This window comes from Chiloscyllium plagiosum, unplaced genomic scaffold (assembly GCF_037043375.1).
Source record: "Chiloscyllium plagiosum isolate Xiang-an unplaced genomic scaffold, Cpla_swu_hap1 HiC_scaffold_7, whole genome shotgun sequence".
In the NCBI taxonomy this organism is placed as follows: Eukaryota; Metazoa; Chordata; class Chondrichthyes; order Orectolobiformes; family Hemiscylliidae; genus Chiloscyllium; species Chiloscyllium plagiosum.
In genome coordinates this window covers 94,037,777-94,060,383 of record NW_028270145.1, presented here as the reverse complement: position 1 = coordinate 94,060,383, position 22,607 = coordinate 94,037,777, and the positions used below count along the sequence as shown (strand labels likewise).

At 40.9% G+C, this 22,607-nt stretch overlaps 1 long non-coding RNA gene across 1 annotated transcript in view; it reads right to left on the bottom strand.

Annotated features, from left to right (window-relative positions):
• Positions 1-1,596: 1,596 nt before the first annotated feature.
• LOC148149664 (uncharacterized) overlaps positions 1,597-22,607 on the bottom strand; it is a 37,773-nt gene continuing 16,762 nt past the window's right edge. Inside the window, exons 2-3 of the long non-coding RNA XR_015757723.1 lie at positions 7,145-7,217; positions 1,597-2,078 (exon numbers count right to left, since the gene is read on the bottom strand). This is a non-coding gene — a long non-coding RNA (uncharacterized LOC148149664). The remainder of the gene's footprint in view (positions 2,079-7,144; positions 7,218-22,607) is intronic.

Genomic DNA, 22,607 nt, shown 5'->3' with positions numbered 1-22,607 from the left:
AATGTTCCTCCCTGCAGCATAATGCACTTCTTGAATAAATATTAATTTCTCCTGCATCACAGAAATTCCAGCACTGATTAATATAGCTGTTCTTTCTCTCCAGACTGATGAATGGAGGCCAACAACAAGGTATCTTGGCTTGGGTTCAACTTTATGACACTGGCAAAATACAAATGAGTAATTTAAATTTAAATGAGTAATATTTTGGAGGGATGAGAATCCACTCCCTTCCATCATCTTACTATCACAGAACTGCCAGAACAGAGAGTGTTCCTAATAACTCTACTCTCAAAAACAACACTTAAAATACCAAACAGTATTTTCAATACTAAAATTTTATTTATAGATAAATATTTTTTTAAATAAGTAAATGCCTCCATGAAGACAGGTGTTCTTCTCTTTTCAAAAACCATATGTACAAATTTATCCAATTTCGTTCAATCTTTTCAGTCTTAAAACTGGGAACAATATTATGTTGATTATCCATTGAATATATATTAAAATCCACAAATATCATCATTCTCATTTTCAGAATTGACAAATTAATCTTAATCTGCTTCTTAAGTAGTATCACATATGGATTCTCAGAATCACCTTCATCCCCAGTTATGTCATCATGGCTTATATCATTTCATTTATAATTATTTTCTATGCCACAACTATCAAATTCCTATAGTGGGTGGAAGTAGACCATCTAGCCCATTGAGTCCAGACCAACCATCTGAATAGCATCCCACCCCTGTAACTCTATATTTCTCAGGGCCATTCCATCTAACCTGCACATCCCTGGATACTACCAGGCAAGTTAACACAGCTACTCCACGTACCCTCACATCTTTTGACTGTAGAAGGAAACCAAAGCACCCAGAAGAAACCTACACAGTTAAAAGGAGAATGTGCAAACTCCACACAGTCACCTGAGGGTGGAATTGAACCCAAGTCTGTGCTACTGTAAGGCAGTAGTGCTGGCCACTGAGCCACCATACAATGAAGCAGTGTGTCAGAATAGCAGGGACATTCTTCACTTTTCTGGACAATGTTTATTCTTCCACCCTACACTGCCAAAACAGATTATCTGACCTTCTAATTCATTTCAGTTTGTGGGTCCTTGCTAATCACAAATTGGCAATTCTCATCCCCATATTACTGTTATAAGTTGTCATTACATCTACTGTGTAGTGTATGGTTCCAGTTTGCAATTAGTTATTTTCTGTTTTTAAGTGATTCGAATCACCCCCAGATTCCTGGTTCCAGACACTGGACTTATTTAGGTGATGAGAAATGAAGAAGGCAGTAGACAGGTGTTTCAGGACAAAAGAATCACTGTGTTTATTTACAATACAAAAGATAAGTATGATACAAGAAATATAATAAATGCAATAAACAGGGAAATTGACACAATCAACGCTACAGAGAACAGGAATACTATTAAATACATTATTAGCTAGATTAAACAGTATTAGAACCTAAAGACAGCAGTTTTTAATCACAGAATCTTTAATCAGGCTTCTTACCCTTGAGGTTCCACGCACTTTCAGCACCCACCTTCCCCTCCTTGCTGGCTAGGTCGGAACTTTGGGGTATCAGAAGTTCCAGCTCACCACTGAGGGAATCGCGGTTTTAAAGTGCACCCGGTTGCTGAGCTTCTTGCTGTCGGTTCTCTTGGTTCAGAACAGGCCAGTGTCTGGAGGCTCTTGTTCAGATGGCGCTTAGTTGGCTTTCCCCCTCTCAGATGTCCTTTGCTCCAGTGATACTCTTGGATTAGCTCCCCGACTCAGCTTCTCTGTTCAGCCTCTGTGGTTCTTGATTCTGAAGCTGCATGTAAGGAGTGGAGCCTGTGGGGAAACTGTTTGTGAAGAAGCTCGTTGTTGAAAACAGCCACCTCCAGGTGAGATTGGGCAGTTATGCAGACTGTGGTGCCTTGTTATCTCCACTCAAATCTGTGTTGTCCATTGTGCTCTGGTGTTTCTTCTGAAGTCAGTTGGTTTCCTGATGGTTAAGAGTATGTGTGAATGGATTTTGATTGAAGTTGAATGTCTAGTATCTCTGTAGGCCCCATATTGTCTGTGCTGGGTAGCCTGAAATACAAAATCTGGAGTCTTGCTAATGTCGGTTGATTGTTCTTTTCGAGTGGAGATGTAAGTTAGAACTGAAAACAAAAAGTGCTGGAGAGCACAGTGAGTCAGACAGCATCCATGGAGAGAAAGCGAGCTAACGTTTCAGGTCTAGATGATTTTTCATCAGAGCTTCACTTCAGCTCTGATGAAGAGTCATCTAGACTTGAAACATTAGATTGCTTTCTCTCCATGGATGCTGCCTGACCTATTGTGATCTCCAGAACTTTTTGTTTCCAGTTCAGATTCAAGCATCTGCAGTAATTTGCTCCTACATTGTGTAAATTGGAATTCCAGAATGAACAATAGCCCCAGACAGAAATCCTCATCCTGTTTGCTCTGTTGTATATTTGTTGCAGCCTGAGTGCAGGGTTCTAACCAGTATTTTAGAATTTGGAAAAGTCTAGGGTCTTGTCTCATATTTTAGATGATGGTGATTTTAGTAGCTGTGGGTCTGTGTAGAAATTAAAACTGGTCTTTTGATAGTGCTGGTGCACTTAGTCAACAGCTGTAAAAATGTGACATTTACTCATGCAATAAGAAGTGACTATGATTCTTAAATAACATGTCATAATTCGTTTCTATTCTGAAAAAAACTTTGTCTTAATATGAAGAGGACTTAATGAAAACAAAAAAGGCCAAGTCATTGACTGTCTTTAAGACAGAGATAGATAGATTCTTGAATAGTAATGGGATTAAAAGGTGACAAGGATAAGGCAGGAGAATGAGGTTGAGAAACATATCGGCCGTGATCGAATGGAGGAGCAGACTCAATGGACCAAATGGCCTAATTCTCCTCCCATATCTTATGGTCTTTCGGTTTTGTGTATTAATGCCTTTTGAAGCAATGCCCCTTTCAGAGCTCAGCATACAAATGAATCAAGTATCCAGATATTATCACATGACCAGAAGACACAGCCTCTCTACATTGTAGCATCTGATGCTCAGGCTGTGTTTGGAGATTACTCAGAATTCTTTACATTAATTTCATTGTAATAAACCAGAGGTCTTCAAATAAACAGAATCAATGTGCCTCATTTGTGTTACATATAGATAACATAAGAAAATTATTACATTGCAAGCCTTTTACAGATTGGGCAGACTGCAATTTTAGGAATTAATTTTAATCACAGGCACTTAATAGTGAAGAACTTTGTTTTGAATATTTTTTAAAAATTACAACACCTTATGGCAATGATTTGCCTATTGTTCCATTGATGGGAAAAAGATAATGCAGGGAGCATGGAGAAGGTTGGAAACAAGGTGATTGGGACACCATTGTGATGTAATGGCTTATTCATTGATAATATTATATAGGGTACACTAAACTAACAGGTAAGACATCATCTTTTTTCTATGAGGCCGAACCTTCCCCAAACCCATATCCCAAGTATCCTTTTAAAGTGTTTTTTCCGCCTTCCGCAAAGACCGTTCCCTCCGTGACTACCTGGTCAGGTCCACGCCCCTCTACAACCCACCCTCCCATCCTGGCACTTTCCACTGCCACCGCAGGAACTGTAAAACCTGCGCCCACACCTCCTCCCTCACCTCTATCCAAGGCCCTAAAGGAGCCTTCCACATCCTTCAAAGTTTTACTTGCACATCCACTAATATCATTTATTGTATCCGTTGCTCCCGGTGCGGTCTCCTCTACATTGGGGAGACTGGGCGCCTCCTAGCAGAGCGCTTTAGGGAACATCTCCGGGACACCCGCACCAATCAACCACACCGCCCTGTGCCCAACATTTCAACTCCCCCTCCCACTCTGCCGAGGACATGGAGGTCCTGGGCCTCCTTCACCGCCGCTCCCTCACCACCAGATGCCTGGAGGAAGAACGCCTCATCTTCCGCCTCGGAACACTTCAACCCCAGGGCATCAATGTGGACTTCAATAGTTTCCTCATTTCCCCTTCCCCCACCTCACCCTGGTTCTAAACTTCCAGCTCAGTATTGTCCCCATGACTTGTCCGGACTTGTCCTACCTGCCTACCTCCTTTTCCACCTATCCACTCCACCTTCTCCTCCCTGACCTATCACCTTCATCCCCTCCCCCACTCACACAATGTACTCTATGCTACTTTTTCCCCACCCCACCCTCCTATAGCTTATCTCTCCACGCTTCAGGCTCACTGCCTTTATTCCTGATGAAGGGCTTTTGCCCGAAACGTTGATTTCGAAGCTCCTTGGATGCTGGCTGATCTGCTGTGCTCTTCCACCACCACTAATCCAGAATCTCGTTTCCAGCATCTGCAGTTATTGTTTTTACCCAGTTACTGGCCATAGCTTGTAACCTAAATCATCAAGAGGTAAAGCAGATTCATTGTCTTCACATTGACAGAACACATTGATATCAGTATCTCCTGTTGTAGCTTTCATCCAAACATACAATGGAACTAGATAATCACTCCTTGACTCAGAATTTAAGAATAGATCCACTTTGATACAGAACAGTAATATCATTCAATTCACTTATTAGTGATATCGCAAATATATGATGAAGAAAACGTGATGATGACAGTTATCACAAATTAGTAAATAATGTATAACAAAGAGATATATAACATTTCTGATTTTACTGTTAATACAGAAGTGGAGATTTATCCTGGATTTGCCACCATTTTCCCATGATAGAGATAACTACAATGTGCTGAACTCTTTACAAACCCTTGACATCTACAATCTCGAAGACAAGGGTAGCAGATGGGTGAGAGGACGACCATTGACAGGTTACTCCCCAAGCCACAAACAGTCCTAATTTTGAACACTGTCATTGTTCCTGCGCTGTCTCTGGGACAATATCCTGGAATTCCCTTCCTAGCAACAATTGTGGATGTACCTACACCACATGGACTGCAATGGTTCAAGAAAGCGGCTCAATACCACCTCCCCAGAGGGAAAAACTATATGGACCAGTCTGAAACCTGCATGAAGCCAGAGCAAGATGTACTGGCATATACTGGCTTTTAATGTGTTGCTGGAAAAGCACAGCAGATCAGGCAGCATCCTAGGAGCAGGAGAATCGATGTTTCGGGCATGAGCCCATATGGTCAGAAGTAGATTCATTCTGGATGTGACCACAATACTGGTCATTCCACTGTTCTGAAATCTGGCACCAGCGGTTTTCAAGACTTTTCCACACAGACTCATATTATTCTTTACCCAAACCCCATACTGCCTCTCTGCATCATTCATCTCAGTGTTAGATTCACCATCTCATTTGTCTTTTTTTTTTAATTTTTAGACTGGTTCTGCTCCACACCAACCTCTTGTGGCCAAGTGACCATGGGCCCAAAGTTTCACATTCTGTATTGATCCAAAACCTGAGAAATTGGGTCTGTCAGGAAATTGGCTAAACTAAGCCATCAGCTATCAGCTACAGAGTACAGTGGAAACCATGGTCAAAGAGGTCATAAAGGTTCAGATGGAACCAGTTACAACCAGCCCAAGGGTTGAAGAAGCTTCAATCAAATTTCTGGGCACCTTGACTTTCAGGCAGTGCCTGAGGACGTGCACTTTACACCTCCCTGGCATAGCAACAGTGATGGGTATTGGTACAACCCCATTGGATGTTTTATACTCAGCTCATGATCCCATTGACCAAAAGGCCACAGAACATTCAGAAAGGTCCAGGGTGAGGAGGATAAAAAGAAACACACCTGGAAACCATTTCCTCAGTGAAGACTCACAGCGAAGACTTACATTGAAGACTTGACCTGGCCCAACAGCAGAGTTCTGACCACTTGGAGAGAGGGAGTGAGAGAAAGAAGATGCACCCTGACCTGCAAGGTCCTTCTTCATGGAAGCAAGCCTGCCTTACATTGGAGAGGAAGATTCCAACAACCACCTCAAACGTGTGGATTGTTACAGGCAATGGATAGAGCTAGGTAAAGAGTAAATATTGTCAGAGTTTGGGAAAAGCTCACATGCTGTTTTTAATAAGGAATGTTTTGTTAATAAAATTGAGTTGAAATGAAATTCTTTGTCCCTTTATCTGTTACACTGACAAGAGCGCTTGGATAAAGTGTTTTTAATATACAAACTAGTTGAAGTGTCCAAAGCATGAACAGTAGATCGAGTTAATGGTAGCTGTCTTTTCCCTAGGATGGGGGACTTCAAGACTTGGAGACACATTGTTAAGGTGAGAGGAGAGGGAATTTTAAAAGGCATGAGGGGCAAAAGTTTTAAATGGAGGATGGTTCATGTGTAGAATGATCTTCCTGAGGATGTAGTGGATGCATTTAAAAGACATTTGGATAAGTACATGAATAGGAAAGGTTTGGAAGGACCATAAGCAGGCAGTTGGGACTAACTGAATTTGGGATGATGTTCGGCATGGACTGGCTGGACTGAAAGGTCTGTTTCCATGCTGTATGACTCTATGACTCTGTCACACTATTCTTTCCACCATAGAAAGCATTCTGACTGGGTGCATCATGGTTTGGTTCAGCAACTGTTCTGCTCAGGATTATAAGAAATGACAGAAAGTTGTGAACACAGCCCAGACCATCATGCAAGCTAACCTTCCATCTGTGAACTCCACCTACACTTCTCATCGCCATGAAAATGTAGCCAACATCATCGAGGAACCCCTCCCACCCCAATTATACTCTCTTTGAACCTCTTCCATCAGGCAGAAGATACAGAAGCTTAAACACACATACCAACAGGATCAAGAATAGCCTCTTCCCTGTAGATTGCTGAATGGACCTCTCTAATTTCAAATTTAATGTTGACCTTGCTTTTGTGCACCTCCTATACACCGTGCTCTATTCGAAACACACAATGATCTGTATAGCATTGTATGTTATGATCTGCCTGTACTGCACACAAAACAAAGCTTTTCACTGTACTTTAGTACGTGTGACAACAATACGTCAAATTAAATAAAATCCTTAATGCGTTTAGTGATAAACTCTGAATAAAAACACATCATGTTCATTGTTGTTTTTCATGCAATTTCAGAATGAGGAGTTGTCAAGTTCATGTTTCCATGCATTGAAGGGGAAGATACCAAAAGGTGAGTACCTTACCTGCAGCCACAGCCATCTTCTGAGAATTCTCAAAGGCAATAAATGTTGGCCTAGTCAATGATGCAAACACCCACTGAGCAAATAAAAAGAAATTCCTGGATAAATATTTGTATCTCATTATTTTCTGAGTGTATATATGATACTTTAAATAATGCTGTTAGAAGTTTAGCTACTGCTTGCAATTCTCTTGTATTCACTTTGGACACAATAGCACTAACAGTTCAAGACTAAATAAACTTCCAAAACCAAAAGGGTTTAAATTAGAAATTGGAAATCAGTTCCTCATGCCCCCACTTTAATTTGCTGCTGTTATAATTGTCAAATGAAAATCCATCTATAATAATTTAATTCTATCACATGTTACCTGTTTCTGCAAATACTGACAACCCTTTAATTGCTAATGCCAGAGACTCACTAATGCCAACATGATAGTCTTAGGTGATGACAGGATCAAGTTAAAAAATTAACACTTGTCAATGAGAATTTTTCACATTTGTATAAATCACAGAGTTAAAAGCTATTCAAAAAAGATCAAATGAATGGGCTCAACTTAATTATCAGGATGTTAATCTGTCCCTGAGAGACAGATGCATGCCATCCACAGATGTTCACGGTGATTGTGCCCCATGCTAAATGATTGCTACTGGCTGGTGAGGGACCTGGGCCAGATTTGCAGCTGTCAACCCATGTGCCTGACATGAGTTGGAGTAGAAAAGAATTGCCTTGACTGCACAGTCAGTCTAGCCTCCAGATATCATGCCTTCGTCACATTGGAAACAAATCACTAAATCCTGTGGTCCACATGTTATGATATCATTACAGCTATTGTCAGCACATAATGGGACTTGTTGGCTGTAATGTTTACACTTTTGTTTCCCACAAGCTAATTAATATAGCTTTCAGGAAATTTTCATAATATTTTGATATGAAGCTTAAGTTTCTATCACTAATATTTTGTGTAATTGTCTGCAATAAGTCCGATGTAATTTGATGTAATAAAAGAACCTAAGGAAATTCAAGAGCAAAAGATCGAAATTCATCCTATAGAGCTTCATCACTCCAGCACTTCCCCATTGTGCGGAGTAATTGCATTTTAATAATTGCAATGATTTTAGAGCAAATTAATTTATGAAAGTGTGAGTCTGCAGGAAATTATATCTTGAACTGAACAGATGTGTTAACATTTAGCTTTCTTTCCCTGGTTTTGCTATATTTAATATCATCTCGCATTGCATTCTCCAATGTGAGTTAGAGGATGGCGTATGATTTGTGAGAATTGTAGTGATAGGGCAATGAATTGGAATGTTGTGAAGAACCTTTGAATCATAGAATCATTACAGTGTGGAAAAAAGCCAAACAGGCCATAATCGGTAAGGGTGCTGTAAAACTTGAGAAAAGATCTACAAGGATGTTGTGAGGAGGGTTTGAGCTATAGGGAGAAGTTGAATAAGCTGGGACTTTTTTCCCTGGAGTGTTGAAGGCTGAGGGATGACATAATAAAGGCTTATAAAATCATGAGGGGCATGGATAGGGTGAAATGCCAAGGTCTTTTTCCTAGGCAATCCAAAACTAGAGGATATAAGGGGGAAGATTTAAAAAAGGACCTGAGGCATAACTTTTTCAGGCAGAGGGTGGTCCATATCTGGAGCGAGCTGCTGGAGAAAGTGGTGGAGGCGAGTACAATTAAAGTCATCTGGATGGGTATATTAATAGAAATGGGTTTAGAGGGTAAAGGGCCAACTGCAGGCAAATAGGATAGGTCAGATTGAGATGTGGTCACTGTGGATATGAAGTTTTTAGAAGTTGTTTCAGGTTTCTTTTAATTTTCTAAATATTGAACTAGGAAAGTATTTGTTCGAATCACTATGTGATACAAAATAGATAGCCTCACAACAGAGTGGTTGTAAAGTACTAAGAAATAGTACATTGTTTAATAGTAGAACAGGGTATCACAAACTCACTTTGAAATAAATTCAATCCAAATGAATAATATGGACATACGGAAAGGCCCCATGCTTGCGGATAACGGGAAATTTATATATATGAATGGGAGCTGTGTTTCACATAGAAATTCACCTCCAATATATCAAAGATAGTGTGTAACCATGGAAAAAGGAAACTAATGATGGACGTTTGACAGCTTAGGAAAGAAATAAACATTTCAGAGAATAAAAATCATTGCTGTAAATTTTCTGGAAATGTAAGAGAAATTCAGAGTTGAACCATGCAATTTTCATGAAGAAAGCAAGAACTTGCATTCAATTGATTAGGAAGGGTGGATGCTGGTAAGTTGTTTCTATTGGGCGGGGAGATTAACACTCATGGGTACAGCCTTAGAATTAGAGGGGGTCAATTTAGAATGGAAATGAGGAGACATTTCATCAGCCAGGGAGTGTAGGCCTGTAGAATTCATTGTCACGGAGTGCAGTGGAGGTCGGGACATTAAATGTCTTCAAGACAGAGATTGATACATTCTTGATCTTGCAAGGAATTATGGTCTATGGGGAGTGTGTGGGTAAGTGGAGTTGAAATGCCCATCAGCCATGATTAAATGGTGGAGAGGGTTCGATGGGCCGAGTGGCCTTACTTCCACTCCAATGTCATATGGTCTTGTGTTCTTATTTTTGAGGGAGGAATATTGTCCAAGCCAACTGATTTTTTTCTCTTCACAAAGTCATACAATATTATTTAAATGCATCTAAATGAGCAGATAAGGATTTGATTTGACACACGAGGATATTTGTAATTTGGGCCCAACCTGGAAGTCAATGAATGAAAGCAAGCGGTATGATGAGCAGACAATCTGTGTTTTTGCACAAACTGAAAATTACTCCTGAAAATCTGAGAGACAACATCTTGAAACATTCTGTCAGTGCTGCGTTGAAAAATTAGTCCAGACATGGGCCATACTTTACGTTCAGTAATGAACGAAAGATCTCAATCAGAAAACTAGTCCAAAGACCTATGATTAATTTAAAGTCAGTCCCTGTACAAGAAACAAGGACCAAAATGTAATGCATTCTACAGAGAATCTGGGACCACAGTGAACAGGAGCAAGAACTCTGTATTTTTGGAATTAGTTAAATTAGAATCCCTACAGTGTGGGAGCTGGCCATTCAGCCAATCACCAATCCTCCAAAGAACATCCCACCTTCCCTCACCCCCCCCTCCCCCCAAAAACCATGCATTTCCAATTACTCATCCATTTAGCCTGTGGGAAATTTAAGCATGGCCAATCCACCAAACTTGTATATCTTTAGACTGTGCGCGGAAACCCACACAGACACAGGGAGAATGCACAAGCTCCACACAGACAGACACCCAAGACTGGAATCAAACCTAGGTTTCTGGCACCGTGAGGCAGCAGTGCTAATCACTGTGCCATCATTCTGTCCAATGAATTAATGAATCATTAATGAACAGTTGGTGCTTGATCCCAGAAGTGACATTCAGAATGTTGAATTCAATATCAGCTCAGGTACAGGAAGGAAAATAAACTGAGTGAAAGAGAGGTTGGATTAAGAGGAAATAAAAGACATAGAAAGAAAAATAAAAGCATATATTTCATTGTTTTTGAAATCTACAGCTATAAACAAAATCTGGAAGACTGAAACTCCCCACTTTTAAAAAGTGATTTTCAGTGCCTGAAACTTTGATTCAAATTAAATAAGACTTCCTCTATGATAAACTTTGGAAAGTAATTCCCAGATTTCCGCATGTAATTGTGCACATGAAGCCCCAGAAACTGCAGCTTAACTTCATGTAAATGAAAGGGAGCACTGTTAGACTCATACTTTTAATCACAAAATCTTAGGTCATTGTGATCAAATCTTGAGGTAAGACATAAACATTCAAACATCTGGTTCAAAGAGATATTTCAGTGAGCTAAGGTGATATACAAAAGAATCTGTGGAACTTTAACAAGCGTCTTCCAACATTCCATGGAAATTACATCCATTGTGTAGTTTTTTTTCCCTCACTGATTTGGTAATCTCGTGAAAGAATCCCATTAGATTTATGAGACATGACTTATTATTTCTAGAAATATTTTAACAACTGTTCTTATTGTATCTGCATTTTTTAGATAAAAACTGATAGTTTTCCATAAAATCTTTTCAAGCATGTTCTTTGCTACAAATGTTCACTTAACTGGTCTATAACTCTAATTCTTTCTTGCAGGCGGAACAACATCTGAGTGTCTAAGTAAGACTGTAAAATTTAATAGGAGAAAGAAGTAGGCTGTGTCTCCTGACCCCCCAGGAGGGCTCGCCCTGCGCTTGTGGAAGGTTCTGCACAAATAAATGCCTGCCAGTAAAAAACATGGCAGCATCCAAATAAGTGCAATAAATATGACTGAATGGGATGGAAAGATGTCACTGGCAATAGTGGCAGGGTTGGGCACTTGCATGATTAGCACATGCGTGCTGTGAGTGTTTCTGGGCCATTAGCAGACATTCAGAAAGAAATATTATAGTCCTTTTAATTCAGCCTAAATGGGTCGATTTTAACTGCATTCCAAGAATGGACCAGCTACTTGTACAACAATGTCTGATTTTTGTTTTAAATGACTTCAAGAATGAGAAGAGATCGAATTATTAACTAATCAAGTCGGATTCAGAGGATTCAGAGTTGCGGATCAGAGGATGGGGTGGCTAGTGAACAGGCAGATACAGTGTGCAGAAAGTCTGTGAGGAAGAATAGACAGTTGATAGGGCAAAGTGGCAGTCAGTGTGATGGGTTGAAGTGTGTCTATTTTAACGCAAGAACTGTCAGTAATAAAGGTGATGAAGAACTTAGAGCATAGATCATGATGTTGTGGCCATTATGGACACTTGGATATCACAAGGGCAGGAATGGTTGTTGGATGTTCCGGTGTTCAGATATTTCAAAGGATTAGGGAGGGAGGTAAAAGGGGTAGAGGAGTGGCATTGCTAATCAGGAATAGTATCACAATTGCAGAAAGGGAAGTCATCGAGGAGAGTTTGTCTATACAGGCAATATGGGTGGAGGTCAGAAACAGGAGAGGAGCAGTCACTTTAGTGTGAGTTTTCTATAGACGCCCCAATAGCAACAAAGACGCATAGGAGCAGATTGGGAGACAGATTTTAGAAAGGTGCAGAAGTAACAGGTCTGTTGTCATGGATGAGTTCCATTTCCTTAGTAGTGATTAAAACCTCCTTAGTGCAAATAGTTTGGATGGAGCAGATTTTGTTAGGTGAGTTCAGAAAGGATTCCTGACTCCATATGAAGATAGGCGGACTAGAGGGGAGACCATATTGGATTTGGTGCTTGGCAATGAATCAGGTCAGGTGACAGATCTCTCAGTGACAGAGCATTTCAGTGATGGTGATCACAACTCCCTGACCTTTACTAGTCATGGAGAGGGATAACAGCAGATGGTATGGAAAAGTATTTAATTAGGGGAAGGGGAATTAGAATGCTATTAGGTAGGAACTGTGGAGTATAAATTGGGGATAGATATTCTCAGGAAAATGCAGGACAGAAATGTGGAGGTTGTTTAGGGAGCACTTGCTGGATAATTTGTCCCACTGAGGAAAGGAAGGAAAGGGTGGGGTGAAGGATGACAAGAGATGCTGAACATCTAGTCAAGAGGAAGAAAGAAGGTTACTTAAGGTTGAGGAAGCAAGAATTAGATTGGGCTCTTGAGAGTTACAAGGAAGCCAGGAAGGAACTGAAGAATGGACTTAGGAGAGCTAGAAAGGGCATGAGAAAGCCTTGGCGGGTAGGATTAAGGAAAGCCCAAGGCATTCTACACTTATATGAGGAACAAGAGGATGGGTAGAGTCAATAAGGGATAGTGGAGGAAGCTTGTGTCTGGAGTTGGAGGAGGACATAGAACATAGAACATTAGAGCACAGTACAGGCCCTTTGGCCCTCAATGTTGTGTCGACCTGTGGAAGCAATCTGAAGCCAATCTAACCTACACTATTCCATTTTCGTCCATATGCCTATCCAATGACCATTTAACTACCCTAAAAGTTGGCGAGTTTACTAATGTGACTTGCCACAGTAAAGAAACTACCTCTGACATCTGTTCTATATCTATCAACCCTCAATTTAAAGCTATGTCGCCTCATGCTAGCCATCACCATCTAAAGAAAAAGCCTCTCACTGTCCAACCTATCTAACCCTCTGATTATCTTATATGTCTCAATTAAGTCACCTCTCAACCTTGTCCTGTCTTATGAAAACAGCCTAAATCCTTCAGCCTTTCCTCTAAGACCTTCTCTCCATACCAGGCAACATCCTAGTAGATCTCTGATCCCTACCAACATCCTTCCCATAATGCAGTGACCAGAACAGCATGCAATACTCCAAAGGTGGACACACCAGAGTTTTGTACAGCTGCAGCATAATCTCATGGTTCCCACAAAAGCTAACACACCGTATGCCTTCTTAACAACCCTATCAACTGAATGGTAACTTTCAAGGATTAGATTACTTACAGTGTGGAAACAGGCCCTTCGATCCAACAAGTCCACACTGACCCTCCAAAGAGGAGCCCACCCAGACCCATTCCCCTACATTTACCCCTTCAGCTAACACTACAGGCAATTTAGCATGGACAATTCACCTAACCTGCACATTTTCAGACTATGGGAGGAAACCGGAGCACCCAAAGGAAACCCATGCAGACAAGGGGAGAATGAGCAAACTCCACACAGACAGTTGCCTGAGGTGGGAATTGAACCCGGGTCTCTGGCGCTTTGTGGCAGCAGTGCTGACCATTGTGCCACTGTGCCGCCCACAACTATGTACCTGGAGACTGAGGTCTCTCTCTGCTCATCCACAATACCAAGAATCTTACTATTAGCCCAGTACTCTGCATTCCTGTTACTCCTCCCAAAGTTAATCACATCACAGTTCTGCATTAAACTCCATTTGCCATCACTCAGCCCAGCTCTGCAGCTTATCTATGTCTCTCTGCAACCTACAACATCGTTTGTCACTATCCACAACTCTACCAACCTTAGTGTCATCCGCAAATTTACTTACCCATCATTCTATGCCCTCATCTAGCTCATTTCTAAAATTCACAAACAACAGTGGACCCAAAACAGATCCTTGTGGTACACCACTAGCAACTGAACTTCAAGATGAATATTTTCCATCAAACGCCACCCTCTGTCTTCTTTAAGTGAGCCAATTTCTGATCCAAACTGCTAAATCACCCTCAATCCCATGCCTCCATGTTTTGTGCAATAGCCTACCATGGGGAACCTTATCAAACGCCTTACTGAAATCTATATACACCACATCAACTTTACCCTCATCCACCTGTTTGGTCACTTTCTCAAAGAACTCAATAAGGATTGTGAGACACAAACCACCCTTCTCAAAGCCGTGTTGACTACCCCCAATCCAATTTATTCCTTTCTAGATGATTATAAATCCTGTCTCTTATAAGTCTTTCCAATATTTTACCCACAACCGAAATAAGACTCACTGGTCTATAATTTCTCGGTTTGTCTCTATTCCCCTTCTTGAACAAGGGAACAACATTTGCTATCCAGTAGACAATGATGACATAAAGTTCAAAGCCAAAGGCTTGGCAATCTCCTCCTTGGCTTCCCAGAGAATCCTAAAATAAATCCCATCTGGCCCAGGGGACTTAGTATTTTTATGAAATTCTATTTTTAGAATTGCAATTTGGTCGACTGGCCTGTTTCTCAGTATTCTCCTCAACAACATTGTCTTTTCTACTGTGAATACTGACAAAAAGTATTCATTTAGCACCTCCCCAACTCCTCTGACTCCATGCACAACATCCCATTACTATGCTTGATTGGCCCTAATCTTATTCTCGTCATTCTTTTATTCCTGATATCCCTATCGAAAACCTTAGGGTTTTCTTTGATCCTATCCACCAAGGACATCGCATGTCCCCTCCTGGCTCATCTTAGCTCTCTCTTTAGGTCTTTCCTGGCTAACTTGTAACTCTCAAGCACCCTAACTGAGCCATCACATCTCATCCTAACATAAGCCTTCTTCTTTCTCTTGACAAGAGATTCAACTTCCTTAGTAAACCATGGCTCCCGTGCTCAACAACTTCCTCCCTGCCTGGCAGGTACATACTTATCAAGGACCCTCAGTAGCTGGTCCTTGAATAAGATCTACATTTCAATTGTGCCAATCCCCTGCAGTTTCCTTCCACATTCTATGTTTCCTAAATCTTTCCTAATCGCATCATAATTGCCTTTCCCCTGCTATAAATCTTGCTCAGCGGTATATACCTACCCATTTCCATCACTAAAGTAAACTTAACCGAATTGTGGTCACTATCACCAAAGTGCTCACCTACCTCCAAATCTAACACCTGGCCAGGTTCATTACCCAGTACCAAATCTAATGTTGGCCATTCGACATTCAGTGTCAGGAAACCCTCCTGCACACATTGGACAAAAACTGACCGGGCTAAAGTGCTTGAACTATAGTATTCCCAGTCAATATTTGGAAAGTTAAAGTCCCCCATGACAACTAACCTGTCACTCTCGCTCCAATTGAGGATCATCTTTGCTATCCTATTCTCTACATTTCTGGAACTATTTGGAGGCCTATAGAAAACTCTCAACAGGGTGACCTCTCCTTTCCTGTGTTTAATCTCAGCCCATACTACCTCTGTAGATGAGTCCTTCAACGTCCTTTCTGCAACCGTAATACTGTCTTTGACTAACAGTGCCATACTACCGCCTCATTTACTATTTTCTCTGTTCTTTCTGGTACATCTAAGAGTAAGGGGATGTCCTTACTGAATACCTCGCTTCAGTATTCAACAGTGAGAGGGACCTTGTTGTTTGTGAGGGCAGTGTGAAATAGGCTGATATGCTCGAATGGATTGATATTAAGAACGAAGGTGTGCTTGAAATTTTGATAAATATGAGGATAGATGAGTCCCCTGGGCCAGACATGATATACCCAGGGTTACTACGGGAAGACATTGCTGTACATTTGGCATGAACTTTGCATCCTCACTGTCCATTGGAGTAGTACCAGATGATTGGAGGATGGCAAATGTTATTCCCTTGTTCAAGAAAAGGAATAGGGATAATGCTGGGAATTACAGACCAGTCAGTCTCACATCTGTGGTGGGTAAAGTACTGGAGAGGATTCTGAGAGACAGGATTTATGATTACTTGGAAAACCATAGTTTGATTAGAGATAGTCTGCATGGTTTTGTGAGTGGAAGGTCATGCCTTACAAGTCTTATTGAATTCTTTGAGGATGTGACAAAACACATTACTGAAGGTAGAGCAGTGAATGGTGTATATGGATTTTTGCAAGGGTTTTGATAAGGTTGAAAATGTGTTGCTGGAAAAGTGCAGCAGGTCAGGCAGCATCCAAGGAGCAGGAGAATCGATGTTTCGGGCATGAGTCCTTCTTCAGGAATGATAAGGTTCCCCATGGTAGGCTCATTCAGAAAGTAAGGAGGCATGGGATACAGGGAAATTTATTCCTGATGAAGGGCTTTTGCCCGAAACGTCGATTTCAAAGCTCCTTGGATGCTGCCTGAATTGCTGTGCTCTTCCAGCACCACTGATCCAGAATCTGGTTTCCAGCATCTGCAGTCATTGTTTTTACCTCTACAGGGAAATTTGTCTGTCTGGACATAGAATTGGCTGGGCCATAGAAGACAGGGGGCGGTAATAGATGAGAAGTATACATAGGTGTCCAATGGTGTTCTGCAGGGATATGTTCTGGGACCTCTGCTCTTTATGATTTTTATAAATGACTTGGATGAGGAAGTGGAAAGGTGGGTTAGTACATTTGCTATGAAACAAAGATTGGTGGAGTTGTGGATAGTGTGGAGGGCTGTTGTAGGTTGCAACGGGATAGTGATAGGATGCAGAACTGGGCTGAGTAGTGGAGTCCAACCTGGAAAAGAGTAAAGCATTTCATTTGGAAGGTCAACTTTGAATGCTGATTACAGGGTTAAAAGCAAGATTCTTGGCAGTGTGGAAGAACAGAGAGATCTTGGGGTCCATGTTCATAGATCCTTCAAAGTTATCACCCAAGTTGATTGAGTTGTTAAGTACACATATGGTGTGTTGGTTTTCATTAGCAAGGGGATTGAGTTTAAGAGCCATGAGGTTATGTTGCAACCTCTATCAATCCCTGGTTAGACCACACTTGGAATATTGTGTTTAGTTCTGTTCACCTCATTCTAGGAAGGATGTGGAAGTTTTAGAGACGGTCAAGAGGAAATTTACCAGGATGCTGCCTGGACTGGAAGGCATGTCTTACAAAGGAAGGTTGAGCGAGCCAGGGCTTTTCTCATTGGAATGATGAAGATGAGAGGTGACTTGATAGAGGTGTACAAGATGATGAGAGTGAGTGGATAGAGTGGATAGCTAGAGACTTTTTCCCAGGGCAGAAAGGCTACTACAAGGGGGCATAATTTTAAAGTGATTGGTGGAAGCTTTAGGGGAGATGTCAGATGTCGGTTCTTTACACAGAGATTGGTGGGTGCGTGGAATGCATTGGCAGCGAGAGTCGGGTACGTTCAGGACATTTAAGCGACTCTTGGATAGCCATATAGATGATAGTAAAATGAAGGGTATGTAGGTTAGTTTGAACTCAGAATGGGATAAAAGGTCAGCACAACATTGAGGGCTGAAGGGCTGGAACTGTGCTGTACCGTCCTATGTTCTACGTTCTGTGGAATTCAATAAAAGCAGAAGAAACCGTTGGAAAATCTCAGCTGGAATGGCAGCAACTGTGGAGAGGGAAACAGAGTTATGGAATGAATTCTTCCATTTTTTTAGCTGCATTTCTTTTCAGTGAGATTCATGATGAGTAGTCTGCCATGGCACTTGTCAACCGTTTGATTTGATTTGGTTTATTATTGTCACGTGTAGCTAGGTACAGTGAGAAGTTTTGTTTTGCATGCAGTACAGGCAGATCATGCCATACAAACATCATAGAGTTACAGAACAGAGCGAGGAATACAAAGTTAAGGCTGCAAAAAAGGTGCACAAACAGCAAAGTCAATATTGGATTTGAAATTTGTGAGGTCATTTCAGAAGTCTAATAACAGCAGGGAAGAAACTGTCCTTGATCCTGTTGCTACATGCGTTTAAGCTTCTACCTGACAGAAGAGGTTGGAAAAGATTATAATCAGGGTGGGAGGGGTCTTTGATGATGTTAGCTGCCTTTCCAAGACATTGAGAAGTGTAGATGGAGTCAATAGTTGGCTTGCGTTATGGACTGGGTTGCGTACACACAACTTTCTGTAGTTCCTTACAGTCCTGGGCAGAGCAGTTGCCATGTCAATCTATGATGGACCCAGACAGAATGCTTTCCATGGTGCACCTGTAAAGATTGTTAAGAGTAAAGAGTCCTTATGGACTTGCTCAATTTCCTTAGCCTTCCTTTCTCACACGATCGTCCACTCTTCAGTTACCTGACCTTTTCAGCACATGTCTAGTGTGGTCAGCAGCAAAGGAGATGGAAGTGTGGTCCCATTGCTGGGGCTTTTGCAATGTTCATGCCACTAGGGCCATATTTAAACCCCAGCCCCACAGTATCTCAGGTGAAACAACAGGAGCTGGCCTCTACACCAGGGTGCTCCTGCCCCTGAGAAAATGGCCCAGAAATGCAAAGTAGCCATGCACTTTATGGTCAGGGACCTCGACATGCTGGTGGATGGGTTGGTAGAGCAGAGGAATTTCCAGAGGTGAAATATAAAGGAAGACAAGCCACCCTCAGGCAGCCTGAACTGCAATGGCAGCCTGGGTCAGTGCAGTGTATCTCATGTGAAATACAATGCACAATAGTGCTGGGAGCAAATTAAAGATCATCTCCATTTGCAAGGGTATGCATCACCATCAGTTCTCTGATACCTAGCACTCACAGAACCAGCACTCACTCTAACTCAGTCACTGTCACATCACCAAGGCTTATGGATTAGAACTCTCACTAGTACATGCATCATGTCCACTCAACAGTTCTGATCACCTTATCTTCCAAACACCAATCCTTTCCAGATTTCCTACATTTCCTATTCAGTCACAGGCAGCACATAATCATCTCTCCTGCCTCGCATCAGCACTAACTGCTCTTCCTTCCACTATCATCATGATCAGTTCCTCCCTTTGTCTTATTGGCCTAACGCCTGGACGAATTCTCCATAGCACCTCACTAATGGACCTGCAAATGCTGGACTGGTTACATATGACCTGCAGGACCTACTGTGGCCTAATCCCAGACTGCAAGAATATGGATCCTCAGACATTGTTAGGATCAAGCATCTGACTGAGAGTGGCCAATCCCCTCAAATCAGAAGATTCTGTTGACTGTATGGAGTTGCCCTTATTGACAGATAAGCCTTATTTGTGTATTGAACCACAATTTGCACAAAATAAACTATGCCATTAACAATTTTTGCTAACCTGCAGGAGGAATGAGCAAGACCACAGACAGAACACTAAACAGTCCAATTATCTTATCTGAAATCCAATAAAGAATTCAGGAGAAATGTACTTAATCCGATAGTGGCAGAATGTGGAACTTGAATAACAACAGATACAATTAAAGGGACGCTATTCGCAAATGTGAAGGAGAAAATAAGTGAGGGTGTACATAGGTTAGGGTAAAATAGCAAGATGGGAATAAAACCATCGACTTGCATATGTGTTCCACTTTGGGATATCAATCCTTAGGAAACATTGACCCTGGGCGGAGTAGAGCACAGATTCACAATGATACTAGTGCATCTAGCATTAGATTGGAGAAGTTATAAGCTGAGGTAATAATGAAGCAATGGAAAACCATTCCGGGAGGAAATAAATGAGGTACAAGAACTAGACCGATATCTTTCCTGCAGGAAGTCAATGTTAACTGGAAAATAACACACCCTGAATGAGAAAGAAAATAAAAAATTAGAAGAAGACCATTTCTAAGAAATGTCAGGATCAAGGTTCAGTTAATAACCAGAATAGTATAAAAAGTATAGGAGGCAATTGATTCAGTTGGTCCAAATAGCACATATATGTTATTCAACTTAACCTTAAAATGTTCTACAAAAATATATAGTGTAAGAGATTGGCAAGGAAAAATGTTGGGCCCATTAAAAGCCCTTGATATAAGACAGAGGACATAGCTCGAACAATAAAAGGGTACTCTGCATAAGGATGTTCATAAGGATGGTGGATTATATAAAAGTTGCAATATAAGGTGATATTAAGGACAGGATGACAATGGATAGAAAAAGCAGACTAAAAAGGATTAGCATTTCTAAAAGTTGGTAAACCACCAAACCCAGATGAAATTATTCTGACTTGCCTAGAAAGGAAGGTAGACATAGCAGAGGCACTTCTCATAATCTTTAAAACCTGATTGGATACAGAAGTAGTGTTGGCCAGGATATAGGAGCAATGATTAATGTTGTACCTTTGTGCAAAAAAGGATAGATTAATAAATTAGAAAATTACAAACTCACCAAACTAATATCAGAGGTGTAGAAATCATTGGAAACACCTATCGGGGAAAAACTAAAGTAGCATTTGGAAAAATGTGAGATCATCAAAGAACGTTAAAAAAAAAAGGATTGTCAAACATATGTCGTGTCTATCTAGCATGATCAAAGTCTTTGATGTGATGATCGGAAGAGTGGATCAAGGAAATACTGTAAGTGATTGATTTTCAGAAGGAATTTGAAAAAAATCCACACAAAAGGCTTACTAAGAAAATGGAAGCTCAAAGGGTTAAGAACAAAGAGTCAATAAGGATACAGAAATGGATTAGTGACAGGAAGTTAGTGACAAATCATAATGGCTGGATGCCATTCAGACTGGAAGATGATTAACAATACTTCTGTTCAGGGATCAGGTTTGGTCACTATTCTTTTCAAATATTAACTGATCTGGACTCAAGAATAAAGAGATGCATTATAAATGTTCTAGATGATACAATATTGTGTGATATTTGAGAGTGATGAAAAAGATTGTGTAATTCAAATGACATATGCAGATTAGACTGAGGCAGCAGCATGGTGGATGTAGTTCCATGTGGGGGCAGCATGAAACAATGAACTTTAAGAAATTAATATACAAAGACAGAACACTCTAAACAAACATGCTCAAACAGCTTAATGACCTACTCCTGTTCGATGCTCCTGTGTGATTTTGAGAAGTGGAGATAAGCAGAGACCTGGGTATCTGATATCCCAAGTTCTTAATGTGACAAAGATGGTGGCTTGGATTTACAAACCCCAGAATAAAATATAAAAGCAAAGTGACTAGCCTGGAAATGTATTATTTATTTTACTGCAGTATTGTGGATAATTTTGAACATCACAGAAAACATGTAAAGGTACCAGTTATAAGGAATAGGAGAATTCAGTTATGGAGACAGAAACTTTTGGATTTGGAACAGAAAAGGTGACAAGTTGCCCTAACAGTGACGAGAGAGGAAAACAAAAATCTATTCTCTAATGAAAGATGCTAATGAGTGAAATTGTAGCTCTTAAATAGCTGGCAAAGGATCAAGACAGAAGATGGAGAAATGTTTTCAATTTCTATGTTCTACTCGAAAAAGATGTGGAACCAATTTCATAAGCAACTTTAACAGAGAGGTGAACAAGCATTTGAAGATGAGGAACTCCAAGACCATGGACATAAAGGGACTATAGACTGAGCACAAATTGTCCTTCAGAGAATTGGCACAGGTACAATGGAATTAAATGATCACCTGTCAGGCACAAAGTTCATTTTACGATTTGATTTAATTATGATGACAGAACATGATCTAATTTCAAAAATCGAGTGGTGATCTAATCAGGATGACAAAGAGATTTGATACATGAGATATGGAGAAACTATACCCTAAGATGGCAAATTCTAAACAAAGAGATAAAAATCTTAAAATATGAACTTGAATAATTCAGGAGTCAAATCAGGATGCACTTATATTCACACAAAGGATCATACAAATTTGGAACTCTTTTCCCAAAAGGCTGTGGATGCTGGATCATTTGAAATGGAGCAAAGAACAAAAAAAAGAGTAGTCCAGCATATGAACAGGCCCTTCAGCCCTCCAAGCCTGCCGATCATCATACCCTAACTGAACTAAAAAACAAACCTTTGACCTTATTCGGTCCGTATCTCTCTATTCCCTCCCTATGCATGTAGCCATCCAGGTGCTTCCACCACCTCTTCTGGCAGTGCGTTCAAGAATCCTACCACTCTCTGCGTGAAACATTTCCCTTGCACGTCCACTTTAAACTTTTGCCATCTCATCTTGAACCTGTGTCCCCTTGTAATTGAAACTTCAACCCTGGAACAAGCCTCTGACTATCCACCCTATCTCTGCCTCCCATAATTTTGTAGATCTTTATCAGGTCTCCTCTCAGCCACCATATTTCCAGTAAAAACAATCCTAGACTTTTTAACTCTTCCTCATAACCTACGCCCTTGAGACCAGGCAACCTCCCGGTGAACCTTCT